The sequence below is a fragment of the Canis lupus genome, chromosome 22 (assembly GCF_048164855.1).
Source record: "Canis lupus baileyi chromosome 22, mCanLup2.hap1, whole genome shotgun sequence".
Lineage (NCBI taxonomy): Eukaryota > Metazoa > Chordata > Mammalia > Carnivora > Canidae > Canis > Canis lupus.
The window spans coordinates 40,692,581-40,715,013 of record NC_132859.1 but is presented as its reverse complement, the minus strand read 5'-3'; the positions used below and the strand labels follow the sequence as shown (position 1 = coordinate 40,715,013).

At 39.6% G+C, this 22,433-nt stretch overlaps 1 protein-coding gene across 7 annotated transcripts in view; it reads left to right on the top strand.

Moving 5' to 3' along the window:
- Positions 1 to 22,433, top strand: part of ACKR2 (atypical chemokine receptor 2) — a 62,838-nt gene that overhangs the window by 4,562 nt on the left and 35,843 nt on the right. For 6 of the 7 annotated variants that reach the window (XM_072793172.1, XM_072793175.1, XM_072793174.1 and 3 more), the window contains exons 2-3: positions 12,616 to 12,689; positions 17,433 to 17,625. The gene's annotated coding sequence lies outside the window, so the exon portion shown is untranslated. The remainder of the gene's footprint in view (positions 1 to 12,615; positions 12,690 to 17,432; positions 17,626 to 22,433) is intronic. The other variant, XM_072793168.1, reaches the window with a different exon arrangement.

Sequence of the window (22,433 nt, the reverse complement as noted above, 5' to 3'; positions counted from 1 at the left end):
ACAAAGGACCTGCTTAAAAATAATAAATATGCTCAAGCCGAACTTTAGCAGAGAAGAAGCAAGGAACTATTAGGCACTTTTCATCTCTTCAGTTGACACTTTCTCTTTTATATGATTGGTTTCGTTCAACTATGTAAAATATTTTTCCCGTTAGTAACCAATATGGCAGTAGGATTTGTGTGTTTACATAGTAATATTTTCTGTAGTGACCAAACATACTATGTTTTAAACATTTTAGTCTTGAATTGGTTTTTCCACTAATGCGCTTAGTATTTGTTATTGATGTTCTAGGCAGCAACATTCTTACCCAGTACCAAGGGAAAAAGTGTGGTGGAGTGGAAAGGGGACTGGTTTGTCTCTCCAGAATTGCTACATGCATGTGGTCAAAAGACATGAATTTGAATGCTGACTTGAATGCTTATTAGTATTATGACTTTAAACAAGTTTTTTAGCCTGTTGGAATCTCAACTTTTTATCAATAAAATGGGAATATTAATAAGTGCCTTGTGGGGTGGCATCATGTGATCTAAATAACCCTAATAAGATACCAAGAACAGTGTTTGGGACATAACAAACACTCAGTACATGTTAGTTCTCTCTAAACTAGCCCCCTTCCTCTTGCTGTCATATTCCTAAGCAGTAACCAGCAATGTAACCTTAAATTTCTTTTCTTCTCTAGACCTCTGAGTTTCCTGAATCCTTTTATTTATCTTAGCTCATCTTCCATTTCCCTGATATCCCCATTAACCCTTTCCACTAAGAACACTGAGAACTTCTCTCCCCTCCCTTTGCCCCCACCTTGGGCTTATCTGCATTCACCTCAGTCATTTCTTCTGGTCTTGGGTACCTTCTTCCCACTAAACACTAATCACTCCTATGCTGGGTTCCATCATTTCTTGCCACCTCAGCTGTCTACTGTTTGCTCTCTCATCTGTAATTTTGCGTATTTTGTCTTGTTACAGCCTTCTCATATCCAATACTCTTCTATTTATAAAAAGTCCCTTCCTAGCTTCTTCATCCTTCCTGCAGTTATTGCTGTATTTTCTCTTACCCTGGCTTAGGAGCAAAAAAATTATATATATATATATATATATATATATATATATATATATATATATATACACACACACACACACACACATATGTATATTATTTCTACATCACTGTTCGCTCAGTTTGCTGGTTTCTCTTCCTGTCACACTACTGAGACTTAGAATAGTGTTGGACATCACTCAGTGGACATAATTCAGTTTATCAGCGCATATATGACTTGACTCCTCATACTTGACACCACGAATCTTCTTGACATCTTTCTTTTGGTTCTTCCAATCTGGCCTTCTTTCTTAGTTCCTATCACTGAATTCACTCCCTCTGTCTCTTAAATGTGGGTGTTTTCCAGGATTCTGTTCTCATGCTTTCCTTCTGACTCTCTTTTCTCCTCTTGGGATGATCTCATGTGCCCTCATAGTTTTTTTTATTCTCATCTGTATACTAATGCTCTCTTGTCCTCTCTCTGCCATACTTCTTGCCTAAAGCTCTAGAACTGTGTGTTGGACTTCTCTACCTCCGTAGTCCATAGATTCCATAATGTGTCCATAATGAATTGAATTAATCATCTGTCTCAGGGCGCCTGCCTTCGGCTCAGGTCATGATCTCGGGATCCGGAATTGAGTCCCACGTCGGGCTCCCTGTGAGGAACCTCCCTCTGCCTGTGCCTCTGCCTCTCTCTCTCAGTCTGTGTCTCTCATATAAATAAATAAATCTTAAAATCAATCTTTAAGAGACTTTAAGTCTCTTAAAATATCTCTCTCCTCTTCTTCCCCCTGCTCTGGACATTCCCCTCCCGATAAGCTTACACTTTCTCCTAAATTCCCTGACTTGGTTGGTGGAACAGCTATCCATCCCATTAACCAAATATGAAACCTGGATAAACCCTTGACACAACTTCTTCCTTTCTCCACATCCAATTAGAGACATCTGAGCAGAGAACTGAATGACAGGCCAGCCTTATGAATTCTGTGGGAAGATCTGAAGCAGAGGTGAGACTACCTTTACTGTCATACTAATGTGCTCTGAACATACTGGCCCAGATTTGCCTGACTCCTGTATGCACTGATGTTAAGAAGATTATTTATATAGGAAAGCTCTTAAACAGATCAAATAAGGAAATACATATGCATCATCTTAGGCTGTTTTCACTGACAATATTTTCAAATAAAAAGTTGTGAGGTTGTCCCTAAAAAATGGATCTTAGATTCATTACAGCTCCTCAAATTCCCTTTTTGTTCTTTATGGGAGGAAGCAGGGAAGATGGCAGGTGGGGTGGGTAGGCACAGAACTCTCCTAACTTAGCCGAAGCTCTCCTGCCTGTTGGCTTTGTTTTGAAGACACTTAGATTTGGGATTAACAACACAATTGTTCCTTCTTAAAAATTTATGTAATTTTATATTCCATATATTTTGTTATTAAATACACCCTTTAGTAGAGAATATTCAGCTTTATGTGTTCTATATCCTGATTAACTAGAAATCTTAAGATTTTATATAACTTATATAACTAAAAAGATTATATTATTTTTGCACAGGTATAGAACTAGGTTATATGAAAGCACAATTGATTACTGGAAGCAAAAGCTTTCTGTTTATCACAGGCAAACAGCTCTTTCCACCAGAAAGGATAAGCATGATCTCCCTCCCCAGCTGCTTCCTGGCACTTAATACAATGTTGAGTACTGTGGTTATATGTGAACATTGGATTGCCAGCACCCTGGCAGCAGACCTTCTGTTACATGGGATCTTTACCTCACCCGCAGTGCTAGCTTAGTGATGTCCTGCACATAGGAGGCCTCTGGGAAATATTGACTGAATGATTCAAGGTTGTCTATCCAGAGGTGAGTACCTGAGCTCAGTGGCACAGACTACGATTCAGCTACTGGGGCTGCAGTAGCCAGATGGAGTCTGTGGGCTCCTGTGCCTTCTTAATTCTCTTGGTCACCCACCCTTTACACTCATCCTATTAAAACCACCCTCCCTTTTCCCCCATTGACTTGGATACTGATTGCCTCTCTGCCTCTCATGCTGTCTCTCTCAACAATGATTTAGGGCTATTTTTATAGTCTGCTAATTCTCTGAGAATGAGGTGCCTCTTCTGGGAAGCACTGCCATCCTCAATGGCACTGCAAATAGGTTTTTGTTGACTGATCTCCAGGCTCTCCAAGTCATTTTGCCCTCACACTGAGTACAAGGCACCATCTGTTTGCCTTGATGGCTTAGTGAATTGAGGGCTCATAAATGTAGCTGATATCTAAAATAGATTCAAATCACAGTGAGGACAGAATAATGGTCTTCTTCACCAGAGATGGATGGACAATTACTTTTATAGCTTTGTAGAAAAACGGATATGCAAATAGACACTTCACCCAAATTGATGGCCTGAATTACTCTCTCTGTGCTGATGCTTTTGCTCAGGGACAGGAACCTGCCACCCTGATTCAGGAGAAAAAGGAAAAGAAACATTATCTGACTGGCCTAAGTTCACTCTGAATCATCAGTAAAGTGTTGGCCATCATAGTCCTTCTGCTACTTTGGTTTATGAGGGTCAGAAGAATTTTTCAAGCATAAAGAATATTAGAATAACCATTAAAAATGTGAGCTAGTCACCTTGGCCTATGCCTACTGTAATACAGTTGATCATAGGGAAATCCCTTGCAGTGAGACAGCTGATTGTGGCCTGTGTACTATGCAGTGATTTGTCTAGAAATTGAGTATGCTGTTAAGTAGTTTAAAAAGATTTATTACCACTTCTGGCTAATTTGTTCTTAAAGTTAGCTGAGATCTGGAATCCTTGTGATCCATGGGTTATAGTGAGTGAGTTGTCTCTGACCTCTCCATTACCTGCAATTATCTCCCACCAAAAGCAATCAGAGCCACACGCAGCTGCCCAAATAGCCCGCTCTACCCTGACACATGCTCAGTGCCTACTGTTCTCTAGGCACACTGCTATGCACCAGACACATTCATGGTTCTGATTATTAAAGCGGCCCTATCACATAAATATTGTTATACCCATTTTACACATGAGGAACCTGAGGATCAACATAATTAAATAACTTGCTTGAGTTTCCACAGAAGCAGAGGCAGGATTTAAACCCAGTCTTATTTATCTCCTGCTCTTTCTGGAATGTTGCATTGCTTTCCAATGCTCTTTTCCCCTGCCTATGCTTATTCTGTTTCATCTTCTGTTTCCTAGTCAGAATCCTTATTGATTGCAAGTGTTTTTTGACATATAAAGTATGCATTTGTGTATATACACACACATATGTACACAAACATGTTTTAATATCTACATGTCTATATAGATAGATATAGATATTTATAGATATATAGATGCAAATGTAAGTAGATATATAGATGTAAATAAATGAGGAAAGATATACACCTCAAATATTAATGGTCATTTTATCTGAGTTGTAGAATAATTTGTGATTTTCATTTTTTCTTTGTATTTTTCTGTATTTCTCAAAATAAATTAATATTGTGATCAGGAAACAGTTTTTTAAATATTTCACATCCTTTCAAGTTCTTATGCCACTGCCTTTGTGAGTAAAATCTTTCCCAATCTCCACACTGATGCTACCTCTTCCTCTTTGAAACACACTACCTTTCCCCAGCACTTTGTATTGTCTTGGGGACATTTCTAGCATTTTTGTGTTCTGTGTAACCTCAGTTCCCCAAGGCCCACAGACTCATAGAGGAAAAGAGTCAGGGAGGCACAGCTAATGATAAAAATGATAATTAACAATAGTTGTTCCAGTCTGCACCCATCATGAAGGCTAAAATCTTGCTGTATCCACCATGTCCCAAACTTTGGTCTCTTCCCATCCCTGTGGTCTTGACCCTCTATCCTCTGTATTGCTATTCCTATGACATGAGTCAGCCATCGTGCTCACTCTGCTGTTGTGTTTGAAACTGTCCCCTCTCCTATCACTTGGTACCAAACTAGGCCCCATTATTCCATCAGGCCTCATACGGGCCAGTCTGTGACTCTAATCTTCATCACTTTACTAAAATGGGGCCACCTCTTCTCACTCAGATTGTACTTTTTAATAGTTATCCCTCTTCCCCTCATTTTATTAATCTCTGATAAAATCTATTGCATGACTCATGACTCATGTCTTCCTACTTCTTAACGTACTACCTTCTCCTGTCCCGTTGCGTGGAAGAACTTGCAATAAAATTAGGCAGGAGACCGAGTAATCTGACCCAGTCCTTCCCTCGGTCTGGGGCCCCAGGCAAAAGGATGCACAACTGCTCTCACTTGTCTGGGAGATCAAAGTGTGATTTCATTCTATAAATTATTCAAGTGTCTCTCTCCTGGGTAGCTTGTTAGCCTTTATCTCACCAGTCATTCCCTTTCCAGGGAGGCCTGTCTGCAGCTCCCAGGACCAGAAGCTCGTGGCCTGCTCTGATAAGCTGTGCTTGGGTAGACAAGCAGAACCAACCATGCTTGGGCTCCCAGTACACTGTGTCGTCGTCTTCTTCTTCTTCCTTCTTCCTTCTTCTTCCTTCTTCTTCCTTCTTCTTCCTTCTTCTCCTTCTTCTCCTCCTTCTCCTCCTCCTCCTCCTTCTTCTTCTTCTTCTTCTACTTCTTCTTCTTCTTTTCTTCTTCTTCTTCTCCCCCCTCCTCCCTCCTTCTTCTTCTTTTTTTTAAAGATTTTATTTATTATTCCTGAGAAACACACATGAGAGAGAGAGGCAGAGACACAGGCAGAGGGAGGAGAAGCAGGCTCCATGCAAGGAGCCCCATGCAGGACTCGGTCCCTGGAATCTGGGATCAGGCCCTGAGCCAAAGGCAGATGCTCAGCCGCTCTGCCACCCAGGCATCCCCACTGTGTCCTCTTCTAAGCCTCTCCATTAGCTTCTAAGACCCTTAGTTTGCATAGGATGGCAAGAGCTCCATTAGCTTTTGTGGAATGAATTACTGAAATCTATTGAATTTTGTGTTTTGCTTTTCTCCCTTATTATCACAGCAAACAATCAAATAAAAGTGATTAGTCCCACTTTGTTCTATACTAAGTATATCACACTAATTCTGATGTTGTTACTTATTTGAGTTTTAGAACTTTGAGATGTAATTCACATACTGTAAAATTTACCCCTTTAAAGTTTACGGTTTTGTGGTTTTTCATATATTCAGAAAGTTGTACAACTATCACCACATCACTGATACCTGATTCCAGAACATTTCATCATGGCAAATACAGGTGACCTTCTCTGTCACTCTCTGTTACCCTCTCTACCCCAGACCCCTCCAGTAACCAGTCTGTTTTCTTTCTCTATAGATTTGCCTGTTCTGGACATTTCATAAAAATGGAATCAGATGACATGTGGAATTTTGTATCTGCTTTCTTTCACTTAGCACAATGATTTCAAGGTTCATACGTGCTGTAGCATGAATAGGTATTTCGTTACTTTTTAATGGCTAAATATTTTACTGCATGGATATTCCACATTTTTGTTTATCCATTCATCAGTTGATGAACATTTGGATTGTTTCTTCTTTTTGGCTATTATGAATAAAGTTGTTGAGAACACTTATGTACATGTTTTTCCTCAGGACATATGATTCCTTTTTTTTTTTTTTTAGAGGTTTTCTTTATTTATTCATGAGAGACACAGAGAGAGAGAGAGGCAGAGACACAGGCAGAGGGAAAAGCAGGCTCCATGCAGGAAGCCCAATGTGGGACTCGATCCCGGCTCTCCAGGACCAGGCCCTGGGCTGAAGGCAGTGCTAACCTGCTGAGCCACCCGGGCTGCCCGAGGACATACGATTTCAATTTGGGGGGCATTTGCCCAGGTGAATCATATGGTATGTTTAACTTTTTAAGGAAATGCCAAATTGTTTTCTAAAGTAGTTGCATCATTTTACGTTCCCAGAAGCAATGCATGAGGGTTCAGTTTCTCTCCATCTGTACCCACATGTTATTGTCCATCTTTTGGTTATAACTATCCCAGTGGTTGTGAAGTGGTATCTCATTGTGGTTTTGATTTGCATTTCCCTGATAGCTAATAATGTTGAGTTTCTTGTCGTGTGTTCATTGGTCATTTGGTATTTTGGTGGGAAAATGTCTATCTAGTTTATTGCATGTTTTCTCATGTGTTAGAGGGTGGGGGAGAAAGAGTAAAATATCCTCCAGATTGATACTGATAATTTGTGCCTTTCCCATACCAGCAAACAACCTATGTAATCTATTTGCCAGTGATAAACAGGGCATGTAATCTGCCCAGTATGCCCAAGGGTATTGGCACAACAGCCCTTGCCTGAGGTAGTATTGGGGGCAGTTTGTCAACAGCTCATAAGTCAGAATATTTTACAGGCAAATGTAATCTTTTTACTATTTCCCAAGTAGTTTGAGGACCTCATTTCCCTGATTTACAGTGGACCCATCCTACTGCATCAGACAGAGACAATTTTTCCTCTAGCAGAAGGACTCTCGCCCCAGCTAACACATCTGCTTCATGATTGCCTGGCACTGTGGGTAGGGAATGAGTGGACACATACCGTACTTAGCTGCATCGGGTTTAGCACATATACCCCAAATATCTTTCCATAGGTCTGCTCCCCACAGGGCTCTATTTAATGTAGTGCAGCTTCCTTTGTGCCATTACAGCATCCATGTTGTCAACCCTTTCCAAACTGCCCAGCTGTCAGTAGCCAGATCGGTGGGCAGGCGTTCATGTGTCAACACAATCCATAACACACAATTCTGCCCACTGACTACTTTGTTTAGTTCCTTCTTCAAACCAAAGTACATTAGAATCTAGTTGGATGGCAGAGGAGTGCCAAATAGGCAGGTTTCCCTAGTAACTACCATCAGTATACCGTGTGTCCTTTGGAGGTAAACCTACCTCTTCCTTTACTTGGGGGAGGGGAGGCATAATGTCAGTAACTTCTGGAAGTTGGGCTAAGTTGACATAAGTGACTGGCACTAATAATGAGTACACAGTTAATAAGGTGATATTGTAAGTGCCCCTGTGTTATAGGTAAGTGTGCCCTTTCTGTAAAGTGCTTACCAACATGTCCTTAATCTATCCTCCTATTGGCAGAGAGGTTTGTATCACAAGCAGGTCAGCAGTCAGTCCTTCCCTGTGTTGAAGTGCAAGATAAGACAGCTAATACTTGTTTCATGATGGGACTATATCTGGTTTCTTTTAAATTTCTTGAGACTTGTTTTATGGTCTAACATGGTCTGTCCTTGAGAATGCTTAATGTGCACTTTAGAAGAATGTGTATTCCATGGTCATTGAGTGAAGTGTTCTACTTATCTGTGTTTTTAGGTATTCACTCTCCACCTGTTAAAATGCTAATCATCCTTTGAGTCCCAGGTCCAAAGGGTCTTGTCAAATCTTCCTTAATACACCTCACCAGTTACAAATGTACAGTTCGCTTATTTGTTTTTTTTTTTTAAATATTTTATTTATTCACTCAGAGAGAGAGGCAGAGACACGGGCAGAGGGAGAAGCAGGCTCCATGCAGGGAGCCCGATATGGTACTTGATCCCGGGTCTCCAGGATCAGGCCCTGGGCCGAAGGCGGCGCCAAACCGCCAAGCCACCCGGGCTGCCCAAGTTTGCTTATTTGAACTTCCATCACCCATAACTGTGGTATATTGGTAGGCAAACACTCATAACAGTATAATAAATTCTATTATTACAAGTCAGTTTTTCTAAACTCTGCTGTTTGGGTTTCTTTTGTGTAGGGACCATGTATTAATTGTATCTCTGTATCCCAGAAACCTTACTTCTAATAGTAACTTGAAAGCATGCCATTGAAAGGATGAAAGAATTTGGTGGCTCTGAACTCCTCTTAAATGCTGAACTCTAGGCTATATACTGTAGAGGCTACAGCAGGAGAGGAAATGCAGTGTGCTCTGCCTCTGGAGAACCTGAATCTTAGTTAAGAAGACAACATATCAAAAAAAAAAAAAAGAAGAAGACAACATATCTATACAAGAAATCTTTAACACAGGATCTGATCAAGTGCCAACATAAGGGCTCTAGAAGTTTGGGCTCGTCCTCTTTGTCTCTATCCATGCATGGGAAAGAGTCTTGTAGAGTTTTGAGGTTGAAACAACCATCAGGACTATTGATGTCCAGCCACCAGTCAGTGTAGGATCCTCTGGCAGCTGGTTATTCAGCTTAAACATTACTCCACTTACACACTCTCACCCACAGGGAGAAGCCCCAACACTCCCCCCCACCCCCCCCCCAGGACTTGATGTGGTTGTTTGCTAACTTTGGGCAGTGAGAGAAAATCAGATTGCTTTTTTAGCTAGATGTATGCATCTTTCAATCTTTGCCATGAAAGAAACTACAAGCCTGAAAGAAAGCGTATAAAGTCAACAGGAAAGGAAAGAGCTCTAGTCAAAAGCTTGAATCTCAATGGGATAGGTCAAAGGATACTGACATGCTGATGTTAGGTAAGGAAAATCAGATCAAGTTCATCCTGAGAGGATCACTTCTGGCGGGCCAATATGAATTATTTTTTGAAGCCTGTTATCGTCCTTAGAGCCCATGTGTATGTGAATGTTCTGGGAAGTTCTGAAGATATGAGATTTGGAGAGGTGAATTCATTCCACATACCAGTTAGACATTTTATTCTATCTAATTCAGGATAAAGACTGATAATTTCTGGGGCTAATCAGATATTCCTGGAGGTTTCTTGTCAAGAATGCAGTATGATAAAGGTTTTCAAGCCAGAATGTAAAACTCTCCCCTAGTAACCTTTGAAAATAGAATTATATTAGGAGATAAAAGTATATTATGAAGTACAATACCCACAGTTTTAGTGGTGCAAGTTAAATAAAACAGGAGGATAAATAAAACTTATATTATGAAGTACAATACCCACAATTTTAGTGGTGCAAGTTAAATAAACCAGGGCTGACCCACAGTTGTATATGATAGTGGGCAAAATGTATGGCATCCTTATCACAGTTATCAAGGTCCCATTGATTGACAGCCAATCAGAACACGTAGAAGGAAGCACTAAACCACTTGGTGTTGGAGGATTAGAGAAGGCACAGAGCAGGTCTTCTGGTGGGTAACATATGGACAGGGTGGAAGAGAAGAGACGAGGTCAGTGAGAGCGCCATAGAGGCTAGAATGTATAAGATATAGTATTTGATCAATGCAAAGTACCCAGAAAGCTGCAAACCTGGGCTTTGGTAGAGGCAAGGCACAGGAAGACTGCTGTCCCTGTGTCCACCTAGGTGTGTCAGGACTCTTACAGCTTTCAAACAAGATTAGCTCACTTGGTGCAAATATATCATCCACATGACTCCTTGTGTTCCAGTCAATAGCCCCTATTGAATTGATGACTAAGGCAATCCATCTATGACTTATCAGAAATTCTCTTCCCAAGGAGGTCAGGGGAGAAAATGGGTGTGGTGGGCCAAGAATGATTGGCCATTCTGGGTGGGCCAGAGTGAGTCACCTTCCCCAGAGCTAATGCCAGAGACAAGGCCAAGGCCTTTTGCCTTTGCTGCTCATTCTCTTCACCTTTTCCCCAAATCCTGACCCTGTCAGCTCTTTGACTTTTCTGATACAGCCCTGGAGCTGAAACAGCTCTAACTTTATAGGTAGGGATCCTGAGACCCAGAGAGGAGAAGGGATTTGCCCTAATTCCTATAGCACATGGATTTCAGAATTCAGAGTAGAGGGCCTCTTGACTAACAACCCCTTACATTCTGTTCGCCACCATGTGTTTTTCCTCTTTGAGTCTTCCCCCCACATTGTGCCAACTGAGAGGCAAAAAGGACACAGACAGGACATGGCAGAAACCTGAAGGGGTTATCCCTCAACTGTAAAGTGCCTCATGGAACAGGAGGAGATGCAGGAAGAGTTTGGTAGCAGAAGCTCATCTTCCATGACCCTATTCTCAAAAGCAAATCTGGTTTCAGGTGGCATTTTCTAAAATGTAAACTGAAAAAAAATACACAAAATACATAAATTAAAAATGTAAACTCTGAACTAACAAACTCTGTAATGCTTTCATCAATCTCTAATAAATTTTTCTGAACAAATATTGGAGTCTATTCAAATTTTTGTTTTCAGTACCCTCCCTTTTTAACTTTTTAAAAAATAGTAATTTTTTATTCAGGTATAATTAACATACAGTGTTATATTAGGTACAGATGTACAATATAGTGATTCAACAATGCTGTACATTTCTCACTGCTCATCATGATTTGTGTGCTCTTAATCCTCTTCACCTGTTTCACCCATCCCCCAAACCCCCTACCCTCTGGTGACCACCCATTCTCTGTATTAAACTTTTTGAAAAGTTTAGTGTGTTATAACAAGGTCCATATTTCTCTCCCCTGATAAATGTCATCTTTCCTGCCTGGATATCCCAAGGCCTCTCTTCCTTCAGTGACCACAAAGCAAACCCTAAAGAGGGGCCTTAGGTTGAATTCAGATCAGAGGAAGCATATAATTTCCATATTAAAGATTTGGAGGTGGGACGCCTGGGAGGCTCAGTGGCTAGCGCTGCCTTCGGCCCAGGGCATGGTCCTGGAGTCCCAGGCTCCGGCTCCCTACACGGAGCCTGCTTCCCTCTCTGCCTATGTCTGCCTCTCTCTCTCTCTGTATCTCTCATGAATAAATAAATAAAATCTTAAAAATAAAAAAAAAAAGAATTGAAGGTGCTGGTCTCACTCTGGCTGATGAACAATCTCCTATTCCCTTTTGCAGTGTGGTCCCCACAAGGGGAAATCTTGCTTTTAAATCTTCTGTACCCCCTTCCCACAACAATTTGGCATAAGTCAATGAGGCATGGAACAACACAGACTCCAAGAGGAGTAGCAGTGTAATGTGGGATGAAACGAGTGCCTGAAAAAAAAAAAAAAAAGAAACGAGTGCCTGCTCGTGAGACCCTTTAATGTCTTCCTTTCATGTCCTCCTCTGGGCCTCTCAGAGCCTTCCACTCCTGAGAATGTTGCATCCAAGTTCCATCTCTGGGCTGGGTTTTGTTTTTGTTTTTGTTTTCATAAAGGACTTTGTTGTTTCAGACAAACGTCATAAACTAAACCTGGCTGTGTATCTGTTTTGACTATGCATCTGGCTTTGTTGTACCTTCAGCTCACAGACTCCTCAAAATCAGGTGTACCTATTTCTCCTTAGGCTAGATAATTGTTCTATGTATGCTCCTCTCTGGGTCAGGAAGGGAAGTCCAACTTCCCCCCCATATCAGTTAATTTTAAACACTCTAGTTCCTCTTACGTATATTTAGGGATTGGTGTACCAGAGATGACCCAAAACTTCCGAGACTGATCCTGGGAGCACAATTTCCTGAAATGGTTAAGGGAGGAAAAGGGAAACTCTCATCATGGCCAGATTGAGTCAGAGATCTGTGAGGAAAAGAGGCTTAAAAAGTAAAAGCCTAAACCCTTATTTGCCACCCAGAAGTTGCAACACCTTATTCAAGATATTGGTAAAATTATTTTCTGGAAAGTTTTGTGTACCTGTACAAAGTGACAGCAAAAGATTAAGCCCTCCTACCTTTAGAGGAGGTGTGCCAGTTATCACTCAATACCTACTTTTTTTTTTTTTTGCAGTTTTATACCTTTATTTGACAATCAGCAGTTCTCATCCACATTAACAGTCTGTAGATTTTTGAAAGTGGTGACAGGTACGTAAATAACCAGCATGTAGAGCTTGTTTGGTGAATCTTCATCCTCATTACATTTTCTGGACAACCGCACACGGATACGGTATGGAACATTGCTTATTCCTTTGGCCCAGACAACTTTGTTGAGCCTGGTGTCAATGTGCACATCTGGAGTTCCCATCTCCTTCATAGCAAATTTCCGGATCTCTCTGAGTGCCCAAGGGGCACACTTCTTGAAACCCACTCCATGGATACGTTTGTGAATGTTGATGGTCACTACCTCGTTGATGGCAGGACGGCCCTTCTCCCCACCACCCTTCTTTGTGGGAGCCATTCTGCCGGGCCCTAGTTGGAAAAGCACTCAATTTCTACTTATTCCAGATCCATCCTTCATTGCTTTGCTTGAGATACTGGGACATTTCTTTGCCAGTAGGCTGAATGTTGAGCTTTACCAATAGGGGGTGCTGGAGGATAAATTTCATCTACATAAACAGGTGGTTTCTTGCCCTCTAGGAACCCTAACATTAGTACTAGTGGTTTCTATCTACTAGTATGCCAACTGTGAGGTGTCCTGCTTGCCAGCCAAGGCCCACAGTTTCCTGCCCATTGGCTTCAGCTGCTGACTGCGTACCAGCTCTATCTCAGGCCATCCAGTGAACTTCTCTGCCATCCAGTGGCTGGTGGATCCAGTCATACCCTCTCCAATGAAGTCTGTGTCTCAGCCTTAGGGAGGGGCTCCCTCGCCTTCCAAGTTGGTTCCTTTGGTTACCCTCCCTCTACCATAGGGTATTTTTGGGAGTTCTCTTTTATTCCCTCCTAAGTAGTTAGTTCCCTATTTATTTATTTATTTATGAGAGACACACACAGAGAGACATAGAGGCAAAGGGAGAAGAAGCAGGCTCAATGAAGGTGCCTGATGCGGGATTCGATGCCAGAACTCCGGGATCACGTCCTGAGCTGAAGGCAGACGCTCAACCGCTGAGCCACCCAGGCATCCCTAGTTCCCCTGTTAATAGTTAATAATTCATTTATATTAAGCTGTTCCTGCTCAGATTACTGTGGTTACTGAATCCTGAATGTCTGTTCATGGGCCTTGATTTTGGAAATGTAATTACGAGTAAACAACAGTACCCTCTTAGGTCAAGTTGTTGATAAATTCAAAATTAACTGAACATGTAAAAATACATGAGTCCTAATAATTCTAGAAACTACCCAAAATGGGTCAGAATGAGTTCTATTCAACCAGAAATCATAACTATGAGTATTATACTTAGAATTGGCATTAAATCATTTTGTGGTTTAATGGTAGTAAAATAAAGCTCTTATAAAATTTTGGAGACTAAGATTTCTGGAATAAGAGAGCAGATTCTCCTTTCCCCTGAGTAGCATCAGCACCTAGACCATTCAAAGAGCAGAAAGCCTCCATTTTTTAAGATTTTAGGACAATTAACTGTTAGATATCTGGTGCCATCATATTGGAAAAAAACCTCACCAGTCATCTATCAGATAAAGGAATTCCATTGCCACACACAAAATGTGCATGAGTGATGCTAGACCAGTACTGTCAAATGGAAATAGACGATGGGCTACTAATGTAATTTAAATTTTTCTAATGGTCACATTTTAAAAAATGAGAGAAACAGGTGAAATTAACTTTAATAATTTATTTAAAATAACCCCAAATATTGAATATATTGCCAAGGTAATAAGCATTATTAAATTATTAATCACTATTAAATTGTTAATAAGATACTGACATTCTTTTATTTGTACCAAGCCTTTGAAATCTGATATGTGTTTTTTTACTGGCAGCACTCGTCAGTATAGACTAGTCACATTTCTAGGATTCAATAACCGCATATGGCTAATGGCCACTCTATTGACAGTGTAGCTCTGGAACACGGTTTGACCATCATGGGATGTCATGGGAGCAACTGTTTGAGACACAGTTTTAAAAAAAAAAAAAAAGAGGAGCACCTGAGTGGCTCAGTTGGTTAAGTGTGGGACTCCTGATTTTGGCTCAGGTTGTGATCTCAAGGTCTTGAGATTAAGCCCCATGTGGGGCTCCTCGCTGATCGCTGATCGCTGAGGCTGCTTAAGATTCTCTCTCTCCCAACCCATCTGTGCTGCACCCCCCATGCACACTCTCTCAAAAAAAAATTAAAAATTAAAAAAAATGGGGATCCCTGGGTGGCGCAGCGGTTTGGCGCCTGCCTTTGGCCCAGGGCACGATCCTGGAGACCCGCGATCGAATCCCACGTCGGGCTCCCGGTGCATGGAGCCTGCTTCTCCCTCTGCCTGTGTCTCTGCCTCTCTCTCTCTCTCTCTCTCTCTCTCTCTCTGTGACTATCATAAATAAATAAAAATTTTAAAAAAAATTTTAAAAAATGGAATTGCATTAAAAATATTGGACTTTATTCTGTAGGTTTATTGATTATATTAATATTGTATTTTAAACCATTCACTTGTATTAGATACACATAAACATAGTGATTATGTGACTTATTCTAGGAATCAAGATTTTCAATGTGAAAGAAAAGGAAGTGCAATTACAGAATTAAGAATTTAAGTTGGAAACACTGTTGAGCACTACTATGGAGCTTGTTATTCAAGCATGTTGCTATGAACCCATTTACTGGTATCATGAAGATTATAGAAACCATTAAAAATAGCAACGAGAAGACTTTTAAAAAAAAAGATTTTATTTATTTGTTCATGAGAGACACACAGAGAGAGGCAGAGGGAGAAGCAATCTCCTCGCAGGGAGCCAGATGTAGGACTCAATCCCAGGACCCTGGGATCATGACCTGAGCTAAAGGCAGATGCTCAACCACTGAGGCACCCAGGCACCCTGAGGACACATTTTTGACTCAACACGAATATTAGTAGAATGAAGCTCTAAGTTCTGACCTTGAGTCAGGGGAAGCCATGTGAAATATCCAAAATTCAATTGGATCTAATTTTAAAGATCTTTAGGAGTTACATAGTTGTTTGACTATGACAGAACACAATTCCATGAGGTCTTCATGTCTTAAAATTAAATGCAAAAGACATTACTATGGAACTTTAAGTTCAAACATCTCTAGATATATCTTAGCTTTTTTATGTAAAAATATTTACATATCTTAATATATGTACATTTATTTATCTTAAGATTTCAAAGCTCAATCAAGTAACCAACTTGACTAGGAGCTACAGACTTTTAGGAAGAAAAACTTGAACCCAGGGAACTGGATTAGGTGATCACTTCTCTATTTATATATTTAGTTATATATTTTCTTTTGTTTTCCTGGAGTATTTTATAGCAAATCTCAGATATCATATGTTTTCATCCAATTATTATCCCCTTGGCAGTATGGAGTCATTAACATAATCATATATAGAGTGTTGCCAATGGGGTCTCAAAATTCTCAGGCCTCCCAGCTCAAGTACCTGCCAATAAATAGCTTCAGTTCACTGGTATTTGCTTTCTTCCCAATTGCTTTCTTTAGGTGGGTAAACATCTTCTAACCTTAGGAAAAAAATCATAGAAATATTATAAAGGAGACACTCATTAGTACTAATATTTTTGTGTGTTAAGAAACTGGCTTTGATATTTGATGTTTTATATATTGTCAGAGGAGGATGGGTTTGGTCTGGTAGAATGACAGTGTTGTAACTGATTTGAAATGTTTGAGCAATACAGATTTTTATTTTAGGATGAAATCTTGGCTAAATTATTATTAAAATTAAAACATCTAAGATACTTTTGGTTTCCTAATATTTATACATCTAGAGTATTGGATTTACAGGTATGAATTCAGAAGGTTTTGTTTATTTAAAGTTAAAGCAGTTATCCAGAAGGTCTTGTTTATTTAAAGTTAAAGCAGTCAAAGCTTGAGATGAAGCAATTCATTATGTAATTACATTTATAAGCACTCTCTTCCAATGCCTAGCCCTTTGTCACTTTCTGATGTAAGAACAACCACACAGTCTACAAAATGGGACCCCAATAAAGGAAAGCTGCATGGACACTAACAGGTTGCTATCCTGTCTTATCTATATATAGCTTCCAACAAGATTGGTGACATATAGTCACCAAATCCCTCCTCCCTTCCCTGCTCATCAGAGCTAGCATCTTAGCACACAATTGGATGAAGGAGCATGACTGAAAACAAATGCTAGGCATTCACCTGAGTTTTGCAATGTATTGGTTTTTCATTCTTTGCACTTCTTTTCTTCTGCCACTGGTAATGCGAGGAAGCACCCTAGAAGCCATGATCCAAGTGTTAGGCACATCCAGTGGGTCTGAGGGCCTTTGCTTATTCTTCTGATAGCCTTGAGGCGACCCCTACCGGAAGGTAGATTCTACTACAGTCAGAAAAACTCCAAAAATGCATTCCTTCCTGGGAAAAAGATGGACTCAAAATTAAACTCAGACTAACGTTCTTCCTTTATGGGACAACTTTTCCAACATATGTATAAGTTACAAACCACACTTCCTTTACACTTACAAAGCTCTGTTGAGATAGAAGCAAAACTATGGCACTAAGCAAAACTATATAAAACTTTTCAACAAGTGGGCTTTATGTGGCCTGAGGCTCTATCAAGGATCAAGCTGAGCTCAAATACTACAATTCTACAATCCACCAGATTTTGGGACTCAGCCCATGTCAGTATTATATCTAGCTGGTATTCCAATAGTGTCACTCCAACCCTGAGGACTTTCTTACTTGTGTATTGCTTCTTTATTGTCAAGTACTCACATCCTGGATTCCTTTGCAGCTCAAGCCACCCTGGACTCCATATAGTACATGTGTTCTGGCAGGATATGAAAAGGATTTTCAAGAAAGAACCCAGATGGAAGGAGTCCTATGACATTCTCTTGACCATCCCCATGACTCTACGGTGCTCTAGACAATCCTTAAGGATACGAGATTGACAAGCCCCAGCTATATCAAAATCAAGAGCAAACAAGGTAAATCTTGTTATAATTGATAGAGACTACCAAAGCCCAAATGGCAGCTTTATCCTAGAAAGGAAAGAGGGTTAGTGTGTAGCATTGATGGACTAAGTAAAGACCACAAAGAAGTTTTGTAGGACATATGAAGATTCCAAATAAATAACCTCAAGTCTAGTGTATGAAATGGAAGACTGCTGGGCTAATATTAGAATTCTTAAGTCCTGGGATGCCTGGGTAGCTCAGCGGTTGAGCATCTGCCTTTGGCTCAAGGTGTGATCCTGGGTCCAGGGATCGAGTCTTGCATCTGGCTCCCTGCTTCTCCCTCTGTCTGTGTCTCTGACTCTCTGTGTCTCTCATAAATAAATAAATAAATAAATAAATAAATAAATAAATAAATAAATAAATCTTAAAAAAAAAAAAAAGAATTCCTAAGTCCTCACCTTGCCTACCACTATAGTGAACTGCTGCATATCAGGAAGGTCCTTCTTTCCTGCCCCTTTCCACCATAGCTCTCTCCATCAAATGTCTTTTGCGGTGGTGACTAATGGTCTCCCAGTACTTGGTACACAAGAGACTTTGGGATTGTTTGTAAAGTTCTTGGCTGCATCTTTGGGATGCAATGTGCTAGATACTAAAAATTCCCCCACCTAAAGACTACCTAAGACATGGATCCTCTCTGACATAATGTGTGTGTGTGTTGGTGAGCTGCTTTGGTATATGAAAAACGCCTCATCTTTAGGAACATTTGGTTTTATATTATTTTCTAGCTGTAATCCTTGGAACTGGGATTTTTTGAAGATGAGAAGCCCAATATAAAACCTATGGGGATTCTAGAACAAGGCTTAATGCAAGTAGGGATGCCATTGGGACTCTACAAACTAAGGAGTTGTCTCTTGCCTCTGTAAAGGAAGAATAAAATAGCTCAGGAATTTTAACTGTGATTCAAAGCAGATAGAAAAAGATACACAAAATTAACAAAGTATTCCGGTTTCTTCACTTTATAAGGGAGGAATAGTGCATCAGTTGGTTCAGGTAGATCCTGGACATTGGAGGACAATTATTAAAAGTTATCAATTCTAAATTAATCATCCTGATTGCAAGATGAACTCTTATGTATTTGCTATGTTACTTAGGGTTTACTTGATACGTTACACTAAACAAGCCTCACTCCCAACTCTTAATTTTTGAAAGGCCAAACACATGAACACCTGAGGAGCAGAGGAACAAAACCAAGACTATGTGAAATTATTTATAGCCTAAAAGGACATATTTATAATCTATTAAATATATACTGTGGATGTACATCTATCAAAGGGAGTATGCAAAAAGGAAAGCAGCTCCCATCATCTCCAGAATCTTATGTCATTTATTCTGAAAGATAAATTATGAATTAGCATAAATCTTTAACACTGACTCCATGCACAGGAAGTATGACCCCCCTATATACCTTAAATGTTTTACTGGATGTAAACTATGACCTCTTTCAAAATGTGCACTATCAGAACCCCCTTTGAAATAGCCTTCTGAAGTTTGCTAATATAGGTCTATCAAGCATAGGCCTAAATGTAAAATCAGAAATTATAAGATTTCTAGAAGAAAACATAAGAGAAAATCTTTGTGACTTTAAGGTAAGCAAAGATTTCTTAGATAAGACACAAAAAGCACAATCTATAAAAGAAAAAAATTCATCAGACTTCACAAAAATTAAGAACTCTGGTCTTCAAAAGATACTGTTAAGATAATGAAAACTAGGAGAAAATATTTACAAATCATATACCTGATAAAGGACTTGTATCCATGATCTATAAAGAGCCCTGAAGGGGCACCTGAGTGGCTCAGTTGGTTAAGCATCTGACTCTTTATCTCAGCTCACATCTAGATCTCAAGGTCATGAGTTCAAGCGCTGTGTTGGGCTCCACCAAGTGTGGAGCCTACTTCATTTTTTTTTTTTTTCAAAGAGCCCTGTGTACCCAAGAATAAGAAGACAAACAGCTCACTTTTTTTTTAATATGAAAAAGGTTTGAAAAGACACTTTACCAAAGATATATGGATGGCAAGTAAACATATGCAAATATGTTTAATATCATTAGTTTTTAAGAAAATGCAAATTAAAACCACAATGAAATACTACTTCACCTTTATTGGAATGACTAAAAGTAAAGACTGACTGTACCAAGTACTTTGGAGGGTATAGAGCAATTGGAACTCTCATGTATTGCTGGTGGAAATTCAAAATGGTACAGCCACTTTTGGAAAACAGATTTCCTGGTTTCTTACACAGTTAAACATATACTTAACCATACAACCCAGCCATTCCATACCTAGTATTTACCAAGTGAAATGAAATCTATATTCATGCAAAAACCTGCACAATATTGTTCATAGAAGCTTTATTTGTAATCATAAGAAAAACTGAAACAAACCTAATGTCCCTCAGCTGTGGAGTGGATAAACATCCATAAGTGCATCCGTATGTGTTGTTAGAGAGAATGTAATTTAGTATAATCACTCTGAAAAACTGTTCGGCAGTGTTTCCCAAGGTCAAATATATACCCCAGCAATTGCACTGCTGGAAATCCAATAAAAATACATAATATGTTTGCCAAAAGGCTTATTACAGGATGTTCATAGCAGTAGTACTTGTAATAACCCAGTGATAAAGACTCTGACTCCATTTTTTGTTTGACCACTGACAGCCTTCAAGCCCCATAACTCCTTTTTTCCTTCCTGCTCCAAGGAACATGCTGCTAATAAGAAAACCCAGGTTTCCTTGGCATGGGTGGTAATCCAAGCCACACAAACTCCAGCCTGTAGAAGAGAGTCTTCATCCTTGACCTGCCTCCGCTCAAACCACTATAAAAATCAGAGCCACTTGCCCCTTCTACTCAAGCCAAACAGACTGGCTTGAGTGTTGGCTGTGCTGTCCCCTGAAAGCCTCCCTATGTGAGTTATAAATTTCTCAGAGCCTCTGGGTGAGGGTATTCTGTTACCAGTCTCCAACTCCGAACCAATTTTGGGTGGGTGAATACCACCCTCCACAGTGCAACCACAAAGCAAAACCCAAAGTAGAAACTATTCAAATGCCCAGTCACCAGATACACATACAAATAAGTTATTGCATAATTACCCAATGGAACTTATAGGACAATGAGAATAAATTAACTACTTATTGTAATCTTATAATGTTTAACAAAAGAAATCAATACAAAAGAATATATTGTTGTATTACTATAATTATAATTTTTAAATTTAAGTGTAGTTGACACAATGTTACATTATTTTCAGGTGTATAACATGTATCGAGAGTTCAACTTCTCTATACATTATGCTATGCTCACCATGAATATAGCTACTTTCTGTCACCATACAATGCTATCATAGTATCATTGACTATATTCCCTATGCTGTACCTCTTGCTTCTGTGACTTATTCCATAAATGGAAGGCTGTATGTACTCCTCCTCTTCACCCATTTTGCCCATCTTCCACTCTCCTACTCTCGGGCAACCATCAGTTCTCTGTATTTATAGGTCTGTCTGATTCTGCTCTTTATTTATTCATTTTTTTCATTTTCTAGATTCTACATATGGGTGAAATCACATGATATTTGTCTTTCTCAGTCTGACTTATTTCACTTAACATAATATCCTCTAGGTCCATCCATGTTGTCACAAATGATAAGATCTCATCCTTCTTTATGGCTACATAATATTCTATTGTGTGTTTGTGTGTGTGTGTGTGAGTATAGTTTTTCAGGTTAATGTTTTCATTTTCTTTGAGTAAATACCTAGTAGTGGAATAACTGGATCATGTGGTATTTCCATTTTAATTTTTAAAAATATTTTTAAAATATTTATTTATTTGAGAGAGAGAACATGAGGTGGGAGGGGTAGAGGGAAAGAAAGAAGAAGCAGATGTCTTGCTGAGCAGGGAGCCACTGCGGAGCTCAATCCCAGGACCCTGAGATTATGATCTAAGCCAAAGGTAGACACTTAATTGACTAAGCCACCCAAGTGCCCCTCTATTTTAATTTTTTGAGTTTTCCATAGTGACTGCACAAATTTAACATTCTCACCAACAGTGCATGAGGGTTCCTTTTTCTCCATATCCTTGTAACACTTGTTATTTCTTGTCTTTTTTATTTTAGCCATTCTGTCTGGTGTGAGATGATATCTCATGTGGTTTTGACTTGCATTTCCCTGATGATAAGTGATGTTGAGCATCTTTTCATGTGTCTATTAGCCATTTGTATGTCTTTTTTGGAAAAATATCTATTCAGTAGGTTGCCTTTTTGCTTTGTTGATAGTTTCCTTTGCTGTGCAAAAGCTTTTGTTTTGCTGTAGTTCCAACAGTTTATTTTTGCTTTTGTTTCCCTTGCCTCAGAAGACATATGTAGAAAAATGTTGCTACAGCCAATGTTAGAGAAATTACTGCCTGTTTTCTCTTCTAGGATTTTTATGGTTTCAGATCTCACTTTTAGGTCTTTAATTCATTTTGAGTTTATTTTGTGAATAGTGTTAGAAAGTGGTCTGGCTTCATTCTTTTGCAAGGAGCGATCCACTTTTCCCAGAACCATTTATTGAAGAGACTGTCTTTCCCCCCATTGTATATTCTTGCCTCCTTTGTCATACTTCAATTGATCATGTAATTGTGGGTTTATTTCTGGACTCTCTATTCTGTTCTATTGAGCTATGTGTCTGTTTTTGTGTCAGTACCATACTGTTTTGATGACTACAGCTTTGCAGTATATCTTGAAAGCTGGAATTGTGATACCTCCAGCTTTGTTCTACTTTCTCAAGATTTCTTAGACTATTTGGGGTCTTT